Genomic DNA, 24,722 nt, shown 5'->3' with positions numbered 1-24,722 from the left:
TGCACTCACTACTCTGCACTCTGCACTGACTACTCACTACTCTGCACTCACTACTCACTACTCTGCACTCACTACTCTGCACTCACTACTCTGCACTCACTACTCTGCACTCACTACTCACTACTCTGCACTCACTACTCACTACTCTGCACTCACTACTCACTACTCTGCACTCACTACTCTGCACTCTCTACTCTGCACTCTGCACTCACTACTCACTACTCTGCACTCACTACTCACTACTCTGCACTCACTACTCACTACTCTGCACTCACTACTCACTACTCTGCACTCTCTACTCTGCACTCTGCACTCACTACTCCCTACTCTGCACTCACTACTCACTACTCTGCACTCACTACTCTGCACTCACTACTCTGCACTCACTACTCACTACTCTGCACTCACTACTCACTACTCTGCACTCACTACTCTGCAGTCACTACTCACTACTTTGCACTCACTACTCACTACTCTGCACTCACTACTCTGCATTCATTACTCTGCACTCACTACTCTGCACTCACTACTCTGCACTCACTACTTTGCACTCACTACTCTGCACTCACTACTCTGCACTCTGCACTCACTACTCTGCACTCTGCACTCACTACTCTGCACTCACTACTCTGAACTCACTACTCTGCACTCACTACTCACTACTCTGCACTCACTACTCACTACTCTGCACTCACTACTCTGCACTCACTACTCACTACTCTGCACTCTGCACTCACTACTCTGCACTCACTACTCACTACTCTGCACTCACTACTCACTACTCTGCACTCTGCACTCACTACTCTGCACTCACTACTCACTACTCACTACTCTGCACTCACTACTCACTACTCTGCACTCACTACTCACTACCCTGCACTCACTACTCACTACTCTGCACTCACTACTCACCACTCTGCACTCACTACTCTGCATTCACTACTCACTACTCTGCACTCACTACTCACTACTCTGCATTCACTACTCTGCACTCACTACTCACTACTCTGCACTCACTACTCTGCACTCTCTACTCTGCACTCTGCACTCACTACTCACTACTCTGCACTCACTACTCACTACTCTGCACTCACTACTCTGCACTCACTACTCACTACTCTGCACTCACTACTCACTACTCTGCACTCACTACTCTGCACTCTGCACTCACTACTAACTACTTTGCACTCACTACTCACTACTCTGCACTCACTACTCACTACTCTGCACTCACTACTCTGCACTCTCTACTCTGCACTCACTACTCTGCACTCACTACTCACTACTCTGCACTCACTACTCACTAATCTGCACTCACTACTCACTACTCTGCACTCACTACTCTGCACTCACTACTCACTACTCTGCACTCACTAGTCACTACTCTGCACTCACTACTCTGCAGTCACTACTCACTACTCTGCACTCACTACTCTGCACTCACTACTCTGCACTCACTACTCTGCACTCATTACTCTGCACTCACTACTCTGCACTCACTACTCTGCACTCACTACTCTGCACTCACTACTCTGCACTCACTAATCACTACTCTGCACTCACTAATCACTACTCTGCACTCACTACTCTGCACTCACTACTCACTACTCTGCACTCTGCACTCACTACTCTGCACTCACTACTCACTACTCTGCACTCACTACTCACTACTCTGCACTCTGCACTCACTACTCTGCACTCACTACTCACTTCTCACTACTCTGCACTCACTACTCACTACTCTGCACTCACTACTCACTACCCTGCACTCACTACTCACTACTCACTACTCTGCACTCACTACTCACTGCTCTGCACTCACTACTCTGCATTCACTACTCACTACTCTGCACTCACTACTCACTACTCTGCACTCACTACTCACTACTCTGCACTCACTACTCTGCGCTCACTACTCACTACTCTGCACTCACTACTCTGCACTCACTACTCTGCACTCTGCACTCACTACTCACTACTCTGCACTCACTACTCACTACTCTGCACTCACTACTCACTACTCTGCACTCACTACTCACTACTCTGCACTCACTACTCTGCACTCTCTACTCTGCACTCTGCACTCACTACTCACTAATCTGCACTCACTACTCACTACTCTGCACTCACTACTCTGCACTCACTACTCACTACTCTGCACTCACTACTCACTACTCTGCACTCACAACTCTGCACTCTCTACTCTGCACTCTGCACTCACTACTCACTACTCTGCACTCACTACTCACTACTCTGCACTCACTACTCTGCACTCACTACTCACTACTCTGCACTCACTACTCACTACTCTGCACTCACTACTCACTACTCTGCACTCACTACTCTGCACTCACTACTCACTACTCTGCACTCACTACTCCTTACTCTGCACTCTCTACTCTGCACTCTGCACTCACTACTCACTACTCTGCACTCTCTACTCACTACTCTGCACTCACTACTCACTACTCTGCACTCACTACGCACTACTCTGCACTCACTACTCACTACTCTGCACTCACTACTCGGCACTCACTACTCTGCACTCACTACTCACTACTCTGCACTCACTACTCACTACTCTGCACTCACTACTCACTACTCTGCACTCACTATTCTGCACTCTGCACTCACTTCTCACTACTCTGCGCTCACTTCTCACTACTCTGCACTCACTTCTCACTACTCACTACTCACTACTCTGCACTCACTACTCTGCACTCACTACTCTGCACTCACTACTCACTACTCACTACTCACTACTCTGCACTCTACACTCACTACTCAGCACTCACTACTCAGCACTCACCACGCTGCACTCACTACTCTGCACTCACTACTCTGCACTCACTACTCACTACTCTGCACTCACTACTCTGCACTCACTACTCTGCACTCACTACTCACTACTCTGCACTCACTACTCTGCACTTACTACTCTACACTCACTACTCACTACTCAGTACTCTGCACTCTGCACTCACTACTCTGCACTCTGCACTCACTACTCTGCACTCTGCACTCACTAATCTGCACTCACTACTCTGCACTCACTACTCTGCACTCTACACTCACTACTCACTACTCTGCACTCACTACTCTGCACTCACTACTCTGCACTCACTACTCACTACTCTGCACTCACTACTCACTACTCTGCACTCACTACTCTGCACTCTGCACTCACTACTCACTACTCTGCACTCACTACTCTGCACTCTGCACTCACTACTCTGCACTCTGCACTCACTACTCTGCACTCTGCACTCACGACTCTGCACTCTGCACTCACTACTCTGCACTCACTGCTCTGCACTCACAACTCTGCACTCTCTACTCTGCACTCTGCACTCACTACTCACTACTCTGCACTCACTACTCACTACTCTGCACTCACTACTCTGCACTCACTACTCACTACTCTGCACTCACTACTCACGACTCTGCACTCACTACTCACTACTCTGCACTCACTACTCTGCACTCACTACTCACTACTCTGCACTCACTACTCCTTACTCTGCACTCTCTACTCTGCACTCTGCACTCACTACTCACTACTCTGCACTCTCTACTCACTACTCTGCACTCACTACTCACTACTCTGCACTCACTACTCACTACTCTGCACTCACTACTCACTACTCTGCACTCACTACTCACTACTCTGCACTCACTACTCGGCACTCACTACTCTGCACTCACTACTCACTACTCTGCACTCACTACTCACTACTCTGCACTCACTACTCACTACTCTGCACTCACTATTCTGCACTTTGCACTCACTTCTCACTACTCTGCACTCACTTCTCACTACTCTGCACTCACTTCTCACTACTCACTACTCACTACTCTGCACTCACTACTCTGCACTCACTACTCTGCACTCACTACTCACTACTCACTACTCTGCACTCTACACTCACTACTCAGCACTCACTACTCAGCACTCACCACTCTGCACTCACTACTCTGCACTCACTACTCTGCACTCACTACTCACTACTCTGCACTCACTACTCTGCACTCACTACTCTGCACTCACTACTCACTACTCTGCACTCACTACTCTGCACTCACTACTCTGCACTCACTACTCTACACTCACTACTCACTACTCAGTACTCTGCACTCTGCACTCACTACTCTGCACTCTGCACTCACTACTCTGCACTCTGCACTCACTAATCTGCACTCACTACTCTGCACTCACTACTCTGCACTCTACACTCACTACTCACTACTCTGCACTCACTACTCTGCACTCACTACTCACTACTCTGCACTCACTACTCACTACTCTGCACTCACTACTCTGCACTCTGCACTCACTACTCACTACTCTGCACTCACTACTCTGCACTCTGCACTCACTACTCTGCACTCTGCACTCACTACTCTGCACTCTGCACTCACGACTCTGCACTCTGCACTCACTACTCTGCACTCACTGCTCTGCACTCACTACTCTGCACTCTACACTCACTACTCACTACTCACTGTTCCTGTTGGACCTGGCTGGAGCTGCTGCTTGCTGCTAAGGGCTGCCTTACACCCACGACTTGCGGAACCCGCTTCGCGGGTCCCGCTGCGGAATTAACTCACCGCTCACCGGCTGTTCGTGTTCTCCAGCCTGGCTGCTCTGTGGGGGCGTGTGAGGCTTCAGGGCTGCGAGCGTGAGGCTGAGTCACCTGGCCCCGCTCTCCCTGAACGCCCCACCCCCACCTTCCTACAATCAAAAGGGCACCTGGACTCTCCCCTCTTGGGACGCTGCTTTCCTGTTGGACCTGGCTGGAGCTGCTGCTTGCTGCTAAGGGCTGCCTTGCACCCACGACTTGCGGAACCCGCTTCGCGGGTCCCGCTGCGGAATTAACTCACCGCTCACCGGCTGTTCGTGTTCTCCTGCCTGGCTGCTCTGTGGGGGCGTGTGAGGCTTCAGGGCTGCGAGCGTGAGGCTGAGTCACCTGGCCCCGCTCTCCCTGAACGCCCCGCCCCCACCTTCCTTCAACACGCCCCATTGGTCTTGGCCCATAAATATCAGTGAGAGACGCTGCGGGGGAGCGCGCGGGAGCGCCCGGGGCTAAGACCGGGCAAAGAGCGGGCCGTTTGAGGCCGTTCGAGGACTGGACTGGCCCACCCCCTTTGGCTCAATATTTTGGTAACTAAATCATTAACTGAGGGGAAATAAATCTACCTTTGTCACAGTGCCTCAGTGCTATGGATCCAAGGGTAACCCGTAGCAAGTCTTCTAAACGTGGGTCACTAGTCAGTGGCCCCATGGATGACTTTATAACCCGCACTAATATAGCTATAGACAAGGAAATATCTAAGCTCCAAACCCGGGTTTCGCTAGAACTAGATGCCGCAAGAAGAGTGTCCCAAGTAATTGCACTTTCCAAGAAATCCTCCCTAGGCCATATAGCCACCTCTGTTACCCCTGAGCGCCCAGCACGCCCACACTGCATAGTCGCTCAGGTAGATATCCACCATTCACCGACCCCGGGTATTCCCATAACTGCATCAGGAAGTAAGGATGAGGATACTCCACTAACACCTCTGAGTGTGCAAATCCCTACTCCCACTGTATCTTTCCCGAATTTGTCCCATAATATCTCCAGTGGCAAACAACCAAAGAGGAAACGCAATTCTCGCTCAGCTTATTTTCGTAAGAAAGCGAAAATTGCTGTTCCCAAAGATCTGCCTACGAATAACATCACAGCATCTAATGCTGGAGCTGAGTTTACCCCTAATACCCAGTCTTGTAGTGAGGTACAGGGAAACAATGCATCTATTCCCCTCCTTAATACCACAACAGGCGAGGACCCTGAAGTAGACGGGCTAACCAATAACAATAAAGAATTTATAGAGGTGGTTTGGGGCACACTTAAAAAACTTCTGTCACCTCTGGACCTAAGACTATCAAGGATAGAAAATAACTTGTTAGAAATGGAGAAGAGCATTATAGCGTTGGCCACTCTTGGGTTGAAAAGTCTAGAAAACCAGGGCATTATTGCAGCTGACCCAATGCCACAACCTACCGCACCCCAACCCAATTTAGCATCCTCTTCAGCACCACCTACAATAAAACCTGTTCCTAAACCAAGGACAGTCACGGTGGAGCAAGCTCGCGTTAAACCAAAGGCTCCTCCACGAGGCTCCACACGTAACTTGCAAAACCCCAAACACGAAACACCAATTAGACCGGTCCCTAATGAAATCCAGGTCCCCCCAGTTAAAGACAACTTTAGAGGTGGCTATATTGACCTTCCCCCAGAGGCAAACGACTATGTCGTTGTATTGACGGGTGTTCCAACGTTAGGTAATGGCCAACTTGAAAACCGCTGGTCACTTAAAAATAAAATAATGCACTGGTTAGATGTCAACAGACCAATCCCCAATGGTAGAAAAAGTAGGGTATTGATGGTTCGCAGAACCCCCTGGGTAGGGCCAACGTTGAAATCCAGTCCGGGGGACTGCGTAGTAGTGACCTTTGAAGATCCACACACGGCGCACTACATTTGCAGTTGGCCCAGCAATGATGACTCCCTAGTCAAACCCAAGCTACTATCCTTTTTCTATCCTCCCCGACCTAGCTGTAATCAGGGGGACAATTGGACATTGGTTCAGCACCACCAAGGGTCGAATAAGTCCTGGGGCCAAAGGGAGACCTTGCTACACTGGAATGGCCTCTCTACCTATAATAGATTTGGCGGTCTAGAGGAGGTGGATTGACTCCTTGTGCAAGCAGCCAAGCAACCCCGAAAGGTATTCTTAACTTCGCAAAGGCATCATTCCACTGATTGTGCTGCTCCTGAATCTGCAACAAGCCGAGTAGGGCGATCCAGCAACGCAAGGGTTGATGGTGTGACAACGTCATTGGATATAATAGCAAAGTGTAACAGGGAAGATTGGCCAAACCCGCTTTGCGTGACCCTCCCTGCAGCCACTTCACTTGAACAGTTGGATCCTACTTGCCCTGCCCCCTATGTGTCCTCTAATCTCCCGCAAACCGAGCCGCTTGTGAGGTCTTCAAAACATGTGGGTGCAACTGTTTCTTCTATGCCTATGTCTATTGACCACACCAGGGCTTTTCCACCAGCTTACTCTGTCCTAAAAATTCTATCCTGGAATGTGGCTGGTCTTGGTCGCAACTTTGACATCCCCGAATGGAGTGACTTCCTGGAACCCTTCCACATCTGCCTCCTACAGGAAACCTGGTGTTTCGAGCCAAGACACCGAGTGGGATTTTCCACCTTTTTTATCCCCGCAGTCCAGGAACAAGGATCCAAAGGTCGTCCGTCAGGCGGCCTTATAATATGGATTTGTATTGCTTTAGGCTTTAGGGTAAAAGAAAGAAACACCCAATCTTCGGATCTCCAGTGGCTAACGGTAACACACAAAGGGGGAAAAAGAATGGAAGTCTTTAACATCTACCTGAGGGGTGCCAAAGGCGGTGCATCCCATTTACCATCTACAGGTCTAAACCGCAACCTGGCCGCCTGCGATGCGGATTCCCATATAATGCTCGTTGGGGATTTCAACTGCTGTTTTGAGCCTTTGGCCAATGAAGATATCTTGGACACTTTTGAGGAGGACACCAGGAGAGGCATTCCCATTTTGAATCTTGCCCCGATTCCCAAATGGTCGCAAAATGCAATAGAGATCAATGCCCTGTGCATGGAGCATAACTTGCGACCGACAAATGGCCGATCCAAATCTGACCATATGGGTGCCCACACTTATAACAGACAAGATCACACGTCTAGGATTGACTATATTATGCTTAATTACAACCTCTGGCAATACCACCTAGATATGGAGGTTATAGTGTCGGGTGATAGCGACCACAACCCTTTATTGCTATCTATTTCATCCCCCTGGCAGGCTGAAAGACAAGGCCTAACCGGTCACAAGTGGAAATCCTCCCATGAAATAGTCCCTACAAACTGCAGCAGGCGTTTAAAATGGGCAAAAGTCTTAGCCGATGATACAAGAATGGCCCAGGCCGGAACAATTTTGGAAGAGGTGGAGTCCCGGATGATCACTTCAAACCAAAACGATAACAAGATCCTACCTCTATTCATTAAGACTGTACTGGCGCTAAGTGACTTATTTATTGTCCCCCAAACCAGAGTGCAGAGTAGTGAGTGCAGAGTAGTGAGTGCAGAGTAGTGAGTGCAGAGTAGTGAGTGCAGAGTAATGAGTGCAGAGTAGTGAGTGCAGAGTAGTGAGTAGTGAGTGCAGAGTAGTGAGTAGTGAGTGCAGAGTAGTGAGTAGTGAGTGCAGAGTGCAGAGTAGAGAGTGCAGAGTAGTGAGTAGTGAGTGCAGAGTAGTGAGTAGTGAGTGCAGAGTAGTGAGTAGTGAGTGCAGAGTAGTGAGTAGTGAGTGCAGAGTGCAGAGTAGAGAGTGCAGAGTAGTGAGTGCAGAGGAGTCAGTAGTGAGTGCAGAGTAGTGAGTAGTGAGTGCAGAGTAGTGAGTAGTGAGTGCAGAGTAGTGAGTAGTGAGTGCAGAGTAGTGAGTAGTGAGTGCAGAGTAGTGAGTGCAGAGTAGTGAGTGCAGAGTAGTGAGTAGTGAGTGCAGAGTAGTGAGTAGTGAGTGCAGAGTAGTGAGTAGTCAGTGCAGAGTGCAGAGTAGTGAGTGCAGAGTGCAGAGTAGTGAGTGCAGAGTAGTGAGTGCAGAGTAGTGAGTGCAGAGTAGTGAGTGCAGAGTAGTGAGTAGTGAGTGCAGAGTAGTGAGTAGTGACTGCAGAGTAGTGAGTGCAGAGTAGTGAGTAGTGAGTGCAGAGTAGTGAGTAGTGAGTGCAGAGTAGTGAGTGCAGAGTAGTGAGTGCAGAGTAGTGAGTGCAGAGTAGTGAGTAGTGAGTGCAGAGTAGTGAGTAGTGAGTGCAGAGTAGTGAGTAGTGAGTAGTGAGTGCAGAGTGCAGAGTAGAGAGTGCAGAGTAGTGAGTGCAGAGTAGTGAGTAGTGAGTGCAGAGTAGTGAGTAGTGAGTGCAGAGTAGTGAGTAGTGAGTGCAGAGTGCAGAGTAGAGAGTGCAGAGTAGTGAGTGCAGAGTAGTGAGTAGTGAGTGCAGAGTAGTGAGTAGTGAGTGCAGAGTAGTGAGTAGTGAGTGCAGAGTAGTGAGTAGTGAGTGCAGAGTAGTGAGTGCAGAGTAGTGAGTGCAGAGTAGTGAGTACAGAGTAGTGAGTAGTGAGTGCAGAGTAGTGAGTGCAGAGTAGTGAGTAGTGAGTGCAGAGTGCAGAGTAGAGAGTGCAGAGTAGTGAGTGCAGAGTAGTGAGTAGTGAGTGCAGAATAGTGAGTAGTGAGTGCAGAGTAGTGAGTAGTGAGTGCAGAGTAGTGAGTGCAGAGTTGTGAGTAGTGAGTGCAGAGTAGTGAGTAGTGAGTGCAGAGTAGTGAGTAGTGAGTGCAGAGTGCAGAGTAGAGAGTGCAGAGTAGTGAGTGCAGAGTAGTGAGTAGTGAGTGCAGAATAGTGAGTAGTGAGTGCAGAGTAGTGAGTAGTGAGTGCAGAGTAGTGAGTGCAGAGTTGTGAGTAGTGAGTGCAGAGTAGTGAGTAGTGAGTGCAGAGTAGTGAGTAGTGAGTGCAGAGTAGTGAGTAGTGAGTGCAGAGTAGTGAGTAATGAGTGCAGAGTAGTGAGTAGTGAGTTCAGAGTAGTGAGTAGTGAGTAGTGAGTGCAGAGTAGTGAGTGCAGAGTGCAGATTAGTGAGTAGTGAGTGCAGAGTAGTGAGTAGTGAGTGCAGAGTAGTGAGTGCAGAGTAGTGAGTGCAGAGTAGTGAGTGCAGAGTAGTGAGTGCAGAGTGCAGAGTAGTGAGTAGTGAGTGTAGAGTAGTGAGTGTAGAGTGCAGAGTAGTGAGTAGTGAGTGCAGAGTAGTGAGTAGTGAGTAGTGAGTGTAGAGTGCAGAGTAGTGAGTGCAGAGTAGTGAGTGCAGAGTAGTGAGTGCAGAGTAGTGAGTGCAGAGTAGTGAGTAGTGAGTAGTGAGTGTAGAGTAGTGAGTGTAGAGTAGTGAGTGCAGAGTAGTGAGTGCAGAGTGCAGAGTAGTGAGTAGTGAGTGCAGAGTAGTGAGTAGTGAGTGCAGAGTAGTGAGTAGTGAGTAGTGAGTGTAGAGTGCAGAGTAGTGAGTGCTGAGTAGTGAGTGCTGAGTAGTGAGTGCAGAGTAGTGAGTGCAGAATAGTGAGTGCTGAGTAGTGAGTGTAGAGTGCAGAGTAGTGAGTAGTGAGTAGTGAGTGCTGAGTAGTAAGTGCTGAGTAGTGAGTGCTGAGTAGTGAGTGCAGAGTAGTGAGTGCAGAGTAGTGAGTAGTGAGTGTAGAGTAGTGAGTAGTGAGTGCAGAGTAGTGAGTAGTGAGTGCAGAGTAGTGAGTGCAGAGTAGTGAGTGCAGAGTAGTGAGTGCAGAGTAGTGAGTGCAGAGTGCAGAGTAGTGAGTGCAGAGTAGTGAGTGCAGAGTAGTGAGTGCAGAGTGCAGAGTAGTGAGTGCAGATTAGTGAGTGCAGAGTGCAGAGTAGTGAGTACAGAGTAGTGAGTAGTAAGTGCAGAGTAGTGAGTAGTGAGTAGTGAGTGCAGAGTAGAGAGTGCAGAGTAGTGAGTGCAGAGTAGTGAGTGCAGAGTGCAGAGTGCAGAGTAGTGAGTGCATAGTAGTGAGTGCAGAGTAGTGAGTGCAGAGTAGTGAGTGCAGAGTGCAGAGTAGTGAGTGCAGAGTAGTGAGTAGTGAGTGCAGAGTAGTGAGTAGTGAGTGCAGAGTAGTGAGTAGTGAGTGCAGAGTAGTGAGTAGTGAGTAGTGAGTGCAGAGTAGAGAGTGCAGAGTAGTGAGTGCAGAGTAGTGAGTGCAGAGTGCAGAGTAGTGAGTGCATAGTAGTGAGTGCAGAGTAGTGAGTGCAGAGTAGTGAGTGCAGAGTGCAGAGTAGTGAGTGCAGAGTGCAGAGTAGTGAGTGCAGAGTAGTGAGTGCAGAGTAGTGAGTGCAGAGTAGTGAGTGCAGAGTAGTGAGTGCAGAGTGTGAATAGTGAGTGCATAGAGTAGTGAGTGCGTAGAGTAGTGAGTGCGTAGAGTAGTGAGTGCGTAGAGTAGTGAGTGGTGAGTAGTGAGTGCGGAATGCAGAGTATTGAGTGCAGAGTAGTGAGTGCAGAGTGAGTGTGCAGAGCAGTGAGTGCAGGTGCAGAGTGGTGTGTGCTGTTGAGTGCAGAGTGGTGTGTGATGTTGAGTGCAGAGTGGTGTGTGATGTTGAGTGCAGAGTGGTGTGTGCTGTTGAGTGCAGAGTGCTGTGTATTGGCAATGTAAATGACAATGCCATTTATTTATGATTTAAAGAAAAAAAAGAATTGTCATGAGCAATGCCAATAGCTCCACCTTTAATGATGCCGAGACCATTGCATTGTAAATGCTTGTTTAAACACATCGAGCGGTTGCACCACTGGTCATGAGACATTGGCTTTTACATCATAGTAACTGTTCGTTACTGATAGGTTGTGAGAAAATCTCCCTCTCACAGTGGAATCTGTTCGGTGAATTTCCGCTTCCACCCCGTCATATTAGTTGCTTTGTGCCAAAAGTCAATGACCATCTTTGTGTGTGATGGCGGATTTAAGGATCCCGAACCCCTGCCGGATACTTCCCAAAGGTGTCTACGTTCACCCCTTGCCTGTCTATCCACTCTGTAGGCTGGTTCTTCAAGTGGGGTAAAAACCCATCCGTTAATATTGATGGAGTGAGCAGCCCACTAGTTTTTTCTGATGTCCAGGACTGCCAGTCCCCCTTAATGCACCCCGTTCTGTAACTTTTTGAGTGCAATTCTAGGACTGTGCCCCCCCCCCCCAGAGCAATTTGCATAGCTCAGACACGATTGTGCGAAAAAAAGTTTCCTGAATGTGATACGAAGTGTTCTGACCGGTTAACGCAGGAGGGCCATCATCTTAAAGAGGACCATTCTGTACAAAATGGAAATCAGGAGCCCCTCTAATGCATCACGTCCTCTCCTAACCTGGCAAGCTGTACCTCTAGGTTCAGCCATGTAAACTTCTCCTGAGTCTTGGTTATCCAGATGCCCAAGTACTTACATTTATCTTGCAATATCAGCTCTGAGCATGCCGACATCAAGGCTGGCGGGTCTCCGGCTATCAAGAAAACCAAGGATTTGTCCCATTGATACGATATCCAGAGTAGGCACCAAAGGAGGGTATTATTTGAATGAGTCTATGGAATATTTGACCAGGCCTTTGTTCATATAGAAGGATATACTGTCACAATAATTTTGGGCCAAATAAATCCCTAGTGGCTTCACACTTGTTAATCAAAACATCTGTAGGAAAGTCTTAAGTGTTATGTGCACTGCCAGCACAATGCTTGCACCCAGAACCCTGTTCAGTGTCCTTATAAACTCATCCAGAGCCGTAAATGAAAAGCGTCCATGTTGCCACCTGATCCACACATGCACCAGAATCATGTCTCACTCTGATAAAGAAAAAGATGGACATTTACAAAAAAGCTACACTGCCATTGTTAAAATGCCCTGATACAGCCAATAGTTGAGTATATTTTTACATTCATTGGCAATGTTGTGGGTCTGGTTATTCAAATTGTTAAGTGTGTGAATTTGAAAATGAGTTAAAGGGTAGATATACGGATTACATCGGAGTATATATAATGCTATGTTAATGTGCATTTGAATAATGAGCATCTCATCTGGGTTGTTATCCAGGCACTGGAAGAAGGGGATGTGCTGGTTCTGAGAGGGATCTTATGAAATAGCCAGGTTTTCAGTTTCTTGCACAAATTCAAGGACTGAGCTTCTTGAGGTGGGGGTATAGGGATTGTTCCAATCTTTAGAGAGGACACCCGATGGCTCGGGCTCATTCAAAGCATGGTACTTGGACGAGCAGGTGGCTAGCTGAACATAGGTCTCTGGTTGGAGTGTGGAAGATGATTGTTCTTTTATGATATATGGGGCTAGGATTGTGTTGGGCTTTGTATTAATGTGCCAAGAGCTTGAAAAGTGCATGTTTGTTGAAGGGGATCCAGTGGGGTGCTTTAGTGATGTGAGGAGATGTGTGTACTGGCTGGGAGTCTGAGCATGAGTCTATCTGCAAAGTTTTGGATGACCTGCAGTCTCTTGGTGAGTTGAGCAGTGATGCCTACATTGCTTGTGCCATAGTCCAGTTTATTGGTTATAAGAACCTTCTTGAGGGTATGAAAGCAGGAGGTAACCATGTTGATTTGACTGTCACAAACATTGTGTCGTTCAACACTATGCCTAGGTTCCTAGCTTCATTGGCTGGGATGGGTGCTGATTGAAGTTTGACTCGTCAGCAAGCTGATAGGGGTTTCCACCTTATCTGAGTTGAGCCATCAAATGTAGTTGAGACTTCAAACATGAATTTAGTCTGGGTGTTGGACGTATCATCAGAGAGGGAGATTATGAGTTGTGTGCAATCAACGTATGAGATAATGTTGATTCTGTGGTTTCAGATGATGTTGGCGAGCAGTACATTATAGGATTTGAACAGCATGGTGCTGAGTGAGGATCTTTGTGGGGCTCCTCTGGTGGCAACAGAGGTCTACATTTTGAGTTTGAGCAACTGGGGGTGTACAGTTAGGAAGGAGCTGATACATTGTAGAGCAAGTCCTTGTATGTCAGCTAAGTGAAGGCATTGGATGTGGATGGGATTGAAGATGGTGTGAAACTCAGCTGAGAGGTCAAGCAGGAAGAGTGCTGTGGTGTCTCCTATATCCGTGATCGAGCGGATACTGTTGCGTCTGACAATTCAGGCATTTTTGGGCTGTGATTGAGCTTGAATCTTGATTGAGAGAGGTCGAGGAGGTGGGTTTTGTTGAGGTGGTCAGCCAGTCATTTGTTGAAAAGTTGTTCTAGAACTTGGGCAGGGTAGGAAAGATAGGAGATCGGTTGGTAAATTGCCAGAGTATTTGAGTCTGCTGAGGGTTGAGAATGGCTAGCATGGTGTTTCCAGATAGCCAGGAAGGTGGCTGTGGTAAAAGAGTTATTGTGTATAGGAGTGAGTGTGGCACAGATGAGGGTCAACCCTTCAGTGAAGATAAAGTGTGGGCAGTAATCCACTGGGGATCTGGAGTGAATGGACTGCATGGCCAACGCGGTTTTGGCTACAATAATGGAGGGTCAGCAGGTCATTGTGGTTTTTGGGATGCTCATCTCCTCTTGTTTAAGGGTGGACAGGGTGGGTGGTTCTAGTTGGGGGGCAAAGGTGTAAATATTGCTGAAGCAGTTGGATAGTCGGATGCAGAGATCCTGCAGTAATGATAGTGGAGCTGGCAGTGGGGAGGTGAAATTCTTCACTATGGCAAAGATTTCTTTGACATTGTTAGTGATGTTTTTGATTTTATCATTCATTGATGATCATTTGGTAAATCTGAGTTGCTGATGGTAGAATCGGAGGACTGATTTGTAGGGGCTTTTGTTATTTTCATTGTGTCCGTGTCTCCTCATCAGAGTTCGATTTGCTTGGAGTGGCATTTGGCGAGTCTCAGTTCACATTGGCGGCTGGTGGAATTTGAAACTGGTGAGGCGTATGCAGAATGAATCAACGTATGCGAGCGTGCGCAGCGAGCGATCCCAATAGCAATAATGGGAGCTCGGGGGGTTCTACACGGTGAAGAATGTTTTCAAAGTTGCCATCTTTCTGGTGCGATTTTCAGCACTATTTCTGTGATAAATTGACAAAAATTTCAGTTCTTTTAGGCAGTCATAAAAGAATACATACATTATTTCAGAGAATTTCTGGTTTGCCAAGCAAGTCTGACTTCTGAAGAGGGCTAGGGTACTAAGCAAGACTGCTTTGCCTCTACCCTTTCCAATAGAAAACACTAGTTAGCGATGTGAACAAGTTCAGTGGGCAAACCTGGGGTCTAGGGAGAGTCCCTCTCCTGAGAAAGAAATGTAAAAAAGATTTGCAAATGGTGCATTTTAAAGCAAATGAAACATTCATTGTTTGCATCAACAGCAATACTATTCCAGGTACAATATGCATAGAAAACCATGTTACTACAGTAAGAATCTCCATCAACCAGCAATGCTCTCCAAATACAACCTGCGGAAATGATTATGCACCACACAGTAAAACATACACCAATTTCATTAAAGGTTCCACAGAACGGGGGGTGTGGCTTGCAGCAGAGCATGACGGCTGCTGCTTAGAAGAGCTCCAGGTAAGCAGTAGATTTGCACTTCAATCCGGCACATCATCCGTCAATGCCCTAAAGACTGTCACTGATGCCTGAAATCAAGCGGCGCCTACCGCAATAACTCTGGTCCAAATCCGAAGTCAGGAACGCGTTGCCTCGGAGTGGGGACTGCGGTGGCCTGTGGACCTTCCTACAGCCGGGACGTAGATTTTGGAAACTGCCTGCTGGAAGACACCACGACGAACAGCGCACTGGGGCTGACGGCGGGGGGCTCTGAGAACGGAGACACTGGAAACGTTGCCCAGGCCTGCACCAACGGAGGTACCGGGCGTTGCCTCCTTTTTCCCCTGTCTCCCCCTGTTTTCCCCCTCCTGGTGATCTCCGGTCGGTGCCCTCAGGAGTGATGGAGGACTAGCGCACTGAGACGGACTGGAGTGGAAGATACCCGGCACCGCGAGCGGGACAGAGGTGAGTGGCGAAGTGAGGAAGACCCGCGCAGGAGTGCAGCCACAGGGGAGATCCACACAGCAAGTTTGCGGCCCTGGGGTGGGTGGATGAGAGGTGAGGCCTGCCCGGTGAGGTTAAGCCAGGGCCTAAATTTACTGACGGACCCGGTGATTGGACTGAAACAGGGAGGGGGCCACCCGCCGTCACTGGATCGCCGGCTAGGGGTGGCGGAACAAGCAATAATGGTAGTTGCTTATGGAGGATTAAATACAGCACCCCCCCTCCCCGGTGGGAACATTGTGAGCCTGACAGCGATATTGAGGAACAGTGGGCCTTGGCTTTGTGTGACCAGTTACCACGTGACAGTCCAGTGTGCCCCAAGTGTAGCCCAACCAATTACTGGGCGGCAGAGCCTGGGCAGCGAAGTGATACAAGGGTGCTGCATGGACGGTGGCCCTCCCTCCCCCCTCACTTGCCCAACCAACATCAGTACACCATTATGAAGAGGCACATTTGGAAAACCGACTGGCCGCACGGAGATGGTGTTTTCGCGGCAGGCGGCGGCCTGTACCGGACGCACGCCAGTACCCGGGGGGAGAGGATGGAGGGCAGGGGCCCACGTACGTCGACCACCCAGTCCAAACTGGACAAGTTTAACTATGGGAGGGACTTCCCACCACTGCCTGAACGGAAAGATCCGGCGGACAGGGCCCAGGGAGGAGCCGGTGCCCAGAAAGTGACTTTGGAGGACTATTTCCTGGCCTCAATGGATAGTCTGAAGAGTGTAGACGATGTAATAACAAAACCTGGGGGAATCTCGGACCACTCCCGATACTGTTAACTTTTTCATATCACCATGAGACTCGCAGGTGGGTCTATCCCATCTACCCCGTCTATTTACAGGTACCAAAAGTTAAGATAGCGATCATTAAAGCGACAAAACATCACTTTGAAGAAAATACTTCATCAGTTAGCTCACCGTCTATCCTATGGGAGGCTTTCAAAACCGTTGTCAGAGGGCAGGCCATAGTCTCTATCGCAGGACATAAACGGGAAAAACAGAAAGAATTACATGACCTTGAGCTAGCATTGCATGCGGCTGAAACCCAACACTCTGATGACCCACGCCGGCTACATCCCAAACGCTATGCATTAGGCAGCAACAATATAGAGAGCATCTTAGAGAAGAGACTAGATAAAGACTCACGACCACTAGACATAAAATATATGACATTGGAGATAAGGCCGGAAAGCTTCTGGTATGTTTGGATAAGAAGGAGCGGGGTAACATGGGGATAGCAAGGATACTGACGGAGGAAGGACAGACGACGGAGGATCCACGGGTAATAATCCGCACATAAGTACAACACTTCCAGAAGGAATACACCTCAGCATCCACAATGACAGTGGAAGAGGCACTGGTTTCCATTAAAGATATAGCAATGCCCAAACTCACCATGGAGGAGGCCTTAGAGTTAGAGGTGGACCTCACGTTGGAGGAACTGCAAATCGCGATCTGGTCATTACAGTCAGGCAAAGCTGTGGGACCGAATGGGGTGCCTATTGAGCTGTATGTTATGTTATTAATATACTTCTATAGCGCACGGCCACTCCACGGAGTATCTCGGCGCTTTATCGAAGGAAACCTACCGAAGAGGGGAGAACATAACACTGAGAGGACACGCAGATACAAGAAGCATCACCAATTTAAGGGAAAAGCCATGTTTTAAGGGCCTTTCGGAAGGACAGAAGGCTGGAGGCCTGTCTTAAAGAAATTGGGAGGCCATTCCAAGCATGAGGAGCTAAGTAGCGAAAGGACCGTCCTCCTGCTCTAGCGCGCTTGATGATGGGAACATTCATTTTAGATAGGGACAAAGATCTAAGAGATCTGGAGGGATGATACCAGGACAATCGTTTGGAAATATATTTAGGGCCTATGCCATGTAGGGCCTTAAAAGTCGTGGTCAAAGTTTTAAAAAGAATCCTTTTAGCAATAGGTAGCCAGTGTAGGGTTGAAAGAAGATCAGTGGCTCTGGCTCTTCTTGGAAGACCAAAAATGGCTCGGGCCGCAAAATTCTGGGCGATTTGAAGACGCCTAACCAGATATTTGGGAAGTCCCAGAAACAAAACATTCGCGTAATCCAGCCTAGAGCCGACCAGTGCCTGGACAATGATTTTCCTGTGCTGGATGGACACTAAAGGGAGAAATTTACGAAGCATCCGAAGGATGCCGAAACATTTCCCAGTGAGAGATGAAATATGCGGTCCGAAAGATAGATCACTGTCAATAATGACTCCCAAATTTTTGGCCTTCAAGGATGAGCTAATGGGAGGGAACATATCCTGCGGCCACCAGGGTTTCCAATCAGGCTCAGAAGTGCAACCAAAGAAGAGCAACTCCGACTTGTCGGAGTTACACTTCAGTCCGTGACGTCCAAACCACTCAAAAACCGCGCTCAAACAACCCCTAACCTGGGCATCGTCAAACAGACCATCCTTGTTGCTTACAAAGAGGAGCCGGGTGTCGTCAGCATAGGTGTTAATCCGGGCGCCGAAAGACTCCGCCATCATCGCCAGGGGGGCCATAAAGATGCTAAAAAGGAGAGGGCTCAAGATGGAACCTTGGGGAACCCCCACTTCTAGCGGTGACATCTCGGCGGAGTAGGGAGGCGCCCAGATTGTCTGTCAGCGGTCGGCTAAGAAGGATTTCAGCCAATTCCACACCGTTCCCCGCAGACCAAAGTCCCAGAGTCTGGAAAGGAGAAGTGCGTGGGGAACGGTGTCGAAAGCCGCTGACAGGTCAAGCATAATCAGTACAACTTTTCTTCCAACATCCAACTCCTCCCTGATGGCGTCTGTGACTTCAAGGAGCGCAGTCTCCGTGCTGAAATTTGCACGGAAACCAGATTGAGTACTATGCAACAGACCATTTTCCTCGATGAAATTAGAAATGGATCTGTGCACAAACCTCTCAGTCACTTTCGCCAGAGCAGGGAGTAGTGAAATGGGTCTGTAATTGGCATGGACTGAAGGGTCGAGTGCTGGTTTTTTAATGAGTGGCAGGATCATGGCGCTCTTCCAAGCCTTAGGAACTACCCCGGAAGAGAGCGACAGATTCAGGATGGGATTAACCAGGTCATTTCGAACAGGTGCCATATTTGCTAAACACTTGGCAGGGCAAGGATCCTGTGGAGATCCGGATTTAAGATTAGCCAAGATGTCAAGAGAACTCTCATGATCTAATGGGGGAAAGTCACACAAGAAGGGACCATGGTCAGGCAAAGGACACCCCAGACTCACAGTATGCTGCTGAAAAGTGGACTGGAGAGATTCTTGAATAGTGGTAATTTTCTGTACAAAATAGACAGCCAATTCCTTCAGCCAGGCTTCTGAGTGAGCATGGATCGGAGTATAAGCAGATGGAGAGGTAAAATCTTTTACCACCCTGAAAATTTACTTGCAAGAATGCTCCGCCTCATTTATTCTAAATTCCAAATAAGATTTTTTACCTGCCCAAATTAATTTATGGTAGGCTCGAGTCAGCGCCTTAAAATTCAGCCTCTCAGAATGATCATAAGATCGCCTCCATGCTCTTTCAGCTTTCTTAAGATCTTGTCGTGCTTTTTTTAGTTGAGGAGTAAACCATGGGGCAGATGTCCTCTTATCGGCAGAATTTTGTTTCTTGACCGGAACCAGGCTCTCCAGACGATTGGCGAGCCAATTATGAAAGAGAGCAATGTAATCCTCTAAATTGTCAGAGGTAGAACAGGGGAAATTTGTTAAAGCATTTGATAGCATCTCTCTAGTAAGAAGATGGAAAGATTTAGAGAGATGCTTTAACGACCCAGCAGGTGTGGACCGTGATAAAGCCATAGCAGGAAAGGAGAAAGAAATGAGAAAATGGTCTGACCACAAAACTGGCATGGGAGGATCAACGCAGATAAGAAGAGTAGAAAAAATCTGATCCAACGTGTGGCCTTTATTATGAGACGGTCCTACTACATAAGGAAATAATCCGAGCACGGAAGTAATATCCAGCAGTTTTTGAGTGTCCGGGTATGAACTGTTATCCATATGAATATTTAGATCACCCAATAGAAGGCAGTGATTGGACCTAAGGCATGGAGTCGATAGGGCTGCCTGCAGTTCTTCTAGAAACGGCCCCACCGAGCCTGGTGGTCTGTATACAAGAATACCTGTACAAGCCTGGGAAGACGAGAGCTGGAGAGTGAAGCCGAGGGCTTCATGGCCCTGTATATTATCTACAGGGAAAGTGCAACATGCTATATTCTTACTATATGCCACTCCACCGCCTCTGCCGGATGGCCTATCTTTCCTAAATATATTGTAAGCGGAGGGTATGGTGTTTGACAAATCGGGGGCAGAAGAGTCAGACAGCCAAGTTTCCGTCAGTAACAAACAGGATACCTTCGAATCTTGCAACATATTCCAAATATCTAAAGCGTGGCCAGGTAAGGATCTGGTATTAAGTAGTAAACATTGATGGTAGATGGGTGGGCTAACCTGTGTGAGGTATTTACGACCAGGAAGGAGCCAACCACAAGTGCTACAACCTTTCTTCAAAGCCCGCCCTCCTGGGAATACATGATGGCAGCGACCGCACGGAGGACGGAGAGAAAGCAGCTCGGGGCTGGAATACGTAAGCATACTCAGTCGCAGTATGCAAATAGCCCAGAAAATAGAAAAGTACACAGCCGTCCGGCCCCGTCCGCTTACGTGCCGCGGACTGGCGCAGACTGGCTACTCTTTGGCGCCTCTTCGGCGCGTATACGGCGCTACCGCTGCGCGTCACCGCTGCGCTAGGTAGGGAGAGGGCTTATAGATTAGGTGAGGGGTAGACTTGCCCGTCAACCTCCCCAAGATGGCTGGCCAGGATGGAACGACCAGGAAGTGGTGTCGCTTCAACCTCCCTCCACGACAATCAGCACAGAAGCTGTGGTGGACCGGGGAGTAGCGACCAGTATGCAAGTAAGAGCTCAGGAATAGTTTTAAAAACACATATTATCACACTCAATAGGTTTTTAAAAATCAGTAAAACAGAATAGTTGCTTGCAGTAATCCTAGTCACAGTCAAGCGCTAGCGCTACGATCTTCGTTGGTTAGTGATCGTGCGCGAAAGACTCCCGCCCTAAAATAGTGAGGGCGAGGGGTAGACTAGCCCGTCAACCTCCCCAAGATGGCTGGCCAGGATGGAACGACCAGGAAGTGGCGTCGCTTCAACCTCCCTCCACGACAATCAGCACAGAAGCTGTGGTGGACCGGGGAGTAGCGACCAGTATGCAAGTAAGAGCTCAGGAATAGTTTTAAAAACACATATTATCACACTCAATAGGTTTTTAAAAATCATTAAAACAGAATAGTTGCTTGCAGTAATCCTAGTCACAGTCAAGCGCTAGCGCTACGATCTTCGTTGGTTAGTGTACAAGAAAACGGCGGGAATTATTGGCCCACACTTGCTGCGCATGTACACTGATAGCCTGGAGAGGGGTGAACTACCGCTTGACCAACGATTGGCTACTATAGTGGCCATTCCTAAGCCCTGGAAATCTGCAGTGGAGTTTACCTCCTACGGCCCGATATCGCTGATAAACGCGGAAGCAAAAATTCTCGCGAATGTATTGCCGACTAGACTAGCACCACACATCACAAAACTAGTACATCCGGATCTGTCCGGATTTATGCCGGGTAGAAACACTGCACTAAATCTTAGATGCCTGCATGGGGTAATGGCTAGCACTCCGTACCTGCAAGAGCCAGCCCTTGTGATATCCTTGGATGCGCTTATGGCTTTCGACATGGTGGAATGGACCTTCTTGTTCGCAGTGCTTCAACATCTAGGCTTCGGCCACAAGTTTTGTGCGTGGGTGTGCCTCTTGTACACCAAACCTCTGGCGCACGTTACAGCCAATGGACACATTTCTGATGACTTCCCACTTGCAAAGAGGACACGTTAGGGTTGTCCCTTGTCGTTGCTGCTTTTTGCTCTGGCGCTGGAACTGTCAGCGGCATGAATCAGACGGGAGCCGATGATAAGAGGCCTTAAGTGGAGAGAAGGGTCGGAAGACCGCATCTCCCTATATGCGGACGACATATTAGTGTACTTAACTGCCCCTAGACGCTCCTTATTGGTTCTCCTTAATATTTGTGAAAGTTTTGGAAGGGTATCCGGATATACTATCAACTGGTCCAAATCGGTAATGTACATACTACACGGGCCCCCCACCGCGCCTCCCTGCTGGATGCCCACTACTGATAGCGCATGACTCGTTTAAGTATTTAGGAATACGTGTTACAGCTAACCCAGACGATTTCTTCTCTAGGAATCTGGTCCCCCAACTGGAGCGTCTGAAGAGGGATGTGACGCACTGGGAATTGCTACCGCTGACATTGCTGGGAAAGCGGCTCTGTTTAAAATGATGGACCTGCCCCGGTTTTTATATGCACTGGAAAACACGCCATTCCCCGTACCTCCGAGATGCTTTCAGAAAATTGCTGCCCAGGTGATCTCGCTACTATGGGGCAGCAAGCCAGTGCGTATAGCCCAGACTAAGCTGACCTAAGGATGGTACGATGAAGGGATAGCTCTCCCTAATATACAGTTGTATTACTGGGCGGCACAACTAAAAGCCATTAACCAGTGGATCCACGCTTCACAGACAGACCCAGCATACAGGGCAAACAGGTTCCTACTGGGGCTGGGAAATGTGCTGTCTGCACTTTACAATAAGGGGAACAGCGCCGGGATGCCCCTTTGCTGGGGCAGCTGTGCGCTTTAGAAAACTATTAACAACATTAACATCTCAAAGCTAATAGGACCCACGAAACACACAGTTACAATATGGCATGCTGCGCAGACACGGTTGGGGTGGCAGGGGGTCTTTACCCAACTTACTCCACACTGGGATAATAAACGACTGGGGAGACTCAGAAACAGCAAGGGCTTTGAGCAATGGGATACTATAGGCATCTTGACGGTCGGTGACATGTGGGCCAAAGGGAATGTAATCACGTTTGAGCAGTTCCAGCAACAATATGAGCTAGCATCATCAGTAGTTTTCTGTCATACACAGATTCAGCTCATGCTGCTTGTGGCTATACCACAGGGTACGAAGGTGCCTGAGGCCTCCCCTTTGGAGGCAGGCAGGTAAATGGACCAGTGACGTAGGTGACCTAGATGATACAGAGTGGCAGAAGGCACTGGCCTCGTCGAGAGAGGTGGGTATACCCTCACGGATCCGACTAGTACAGCTTAAAATTGTACACCGAACCTACCACACTAGATACACCCTATGCAAGATGGGCAGAACACTACATCCATACTACCTTAGAGGCTGTGGGAAGGAGGGGACCTTCTACCATACAATATGGGATTGCCGACTACTGAAAAAAAATATTGAGAACGGTATCGCAGACTGAGGGGATATCACTGGTTCCGGAACCACGGAGGTGCCTGCTGAATGTATGGACGCCGAATGACCTTATGCATCAGGCGCAGTCATGGACCACGCTGGGGTTAATGATGGCTAAACGAAATATAGCTCAAAAATGGGGGGCGGCGGAAGTGCTGTCGCTGGCAGCATGGTGTACAGACATGGACATGGCCATGATGGCTGAAAGGACAGTATTTACTAACCGGGGCTGCCCACAGAAATGGAGCAAGATATGGGGAGCATGGAATAGGTTCAGGGGGGACATATGTGAGCCACCACCGGATGGCAATGGGGCAGTTCAGAGGGGGAGCAATAGAATGAGTGACTGGAGAAACCGAGAGAAAATTCCTGGGGAAACGCACAGAACTAAAAAGACAAGTGGATATGTAATGAATATATTGATAATGTGGGAATGTATGATGACAGTAAAATGTGATTGTGTTCAACCTGAGGTGCATGCTGAAGTTTACAATGCAAACAATAAAAAAGATGTTAAAAAAAAGTTCCACATAACTTTGAATCTGTTAAAGCAGTACAAGGGTTCATGCTGTAGTTCAGCATTGTAGCCTCTACAGTCTGCAGGGAAGAAAAGTACATCCCCATTACCAAACAAGTGATACAAAAGGTCTGGCCTACCGCACTTTAGCTTCCAAATATTCTTTTGTATCATTCCTCCATTAGAATGTGATACCAGAATCCCTTCTCCTCTCATGGCAGACAAAGAAATGCAGAATCACATGAGTCCTGAAGAGCTGAGCAAACATTTGCTTAATCTGCTGTCAAATAAACAGCTCCATCAGATAAGTAAATAGCTGCTCACAGGTGCCCTCAGGACTGCACTTCAATAGTTACTGCACATACTTTGAGTCAGTTTGAGGCTCTAGTCACTTAAAAAAGATGCAAGAAGTACCTGGGGTCCACATAGTCACATACTGCTAACATGAGACCTTAATGCAAAGAAACTTGGCATTTAGAAGACTCCATCAACAAGTTCACAAGGAACACAGACTGTCTTGCACGATGTTCACCTTTCGAGCCCTTCAGATCGCAGTGAGTGGATGGAATGAAGACTCCTGATTTACACCGATGGAGTACAGAAAGCTGATATAGTGCTAGTCACCCTCAAAAGATGCACATTTCGTGCCCAGGGTCTCAGAAAGAGTCGGGCACAAACTGGTGTTTGCACTCTATTCGGTATATGCCCCCTAATCAGAATCAGGGCATAAGACTTTCTGGGGTGGTCTCACGTTATCCTCCACCTATACCTATCTGACCACTTGGTCGACTGGCACACCTGGGCATTCCAAGGCCCCAGCACCTACAACCACATCTGACCAACATTACTTCTGCACATAATTCCCATTTAACCCTGTGCACTGCACACAAAGCGCACTGAGGTGGCTTCTGCTGTATGCAGAACTTTACAAATGAACTAATGTATATGTTCATCCACTGCATTCTTTTACTCAACAACTTGATCTTATAGCATGGTCCGTGCCAATGAGTCAGAACACAGCCTCTAAGCCTGTCGCAGGAATTAATTGATACATCATTTACTGCCCACGCAGCAGCATCTCTTTAGTGTCCTGGTAGCAAAGGGGAGGCCGAGATGAGGGTTGATCAAATATGGGCAGGTTAAGTAAAGAGTAACCGAGGGCACAGGCAAACAGCACAAGATATTT

General features: G+C 48.3%; 1 protein-coding gene across 1 annotated transcript in view; it reads left to right on the top strand.

Annotated features, from left to right (window-relative positions):
* Nucleotides 1-24,722, top strand: part of LOC147733934 (sodium- and chloride-dependent GABA transporter 2-like) — a 1,073,416-nt gene that overhangs the window by 476,318 nt on the left and 572,376 nt on the right. The gene's annotated exons all lie outside the window — the stretch shown is intronic.

Source organism: Lissotriton vulgaris, chromosome 1_2 (genome assembly GCF_964263255.1).
Source record: "Lissotriton vulgaris chromosome 1_2, aLisVul1.2, whole genome shotgun sequence".
Classification (NCBI taxonomy): Eukaryota; Metazoa; Chordata; class Amphibia; order Caudata; family Salamandridae; genus Lissotriton; species Lissotriton vulgaris.
The sequence above is the reverse complement of the archived record's forward strand: the minus strand, read 5'-3'. Positions and strand labels throughout refer to the sequence as shown.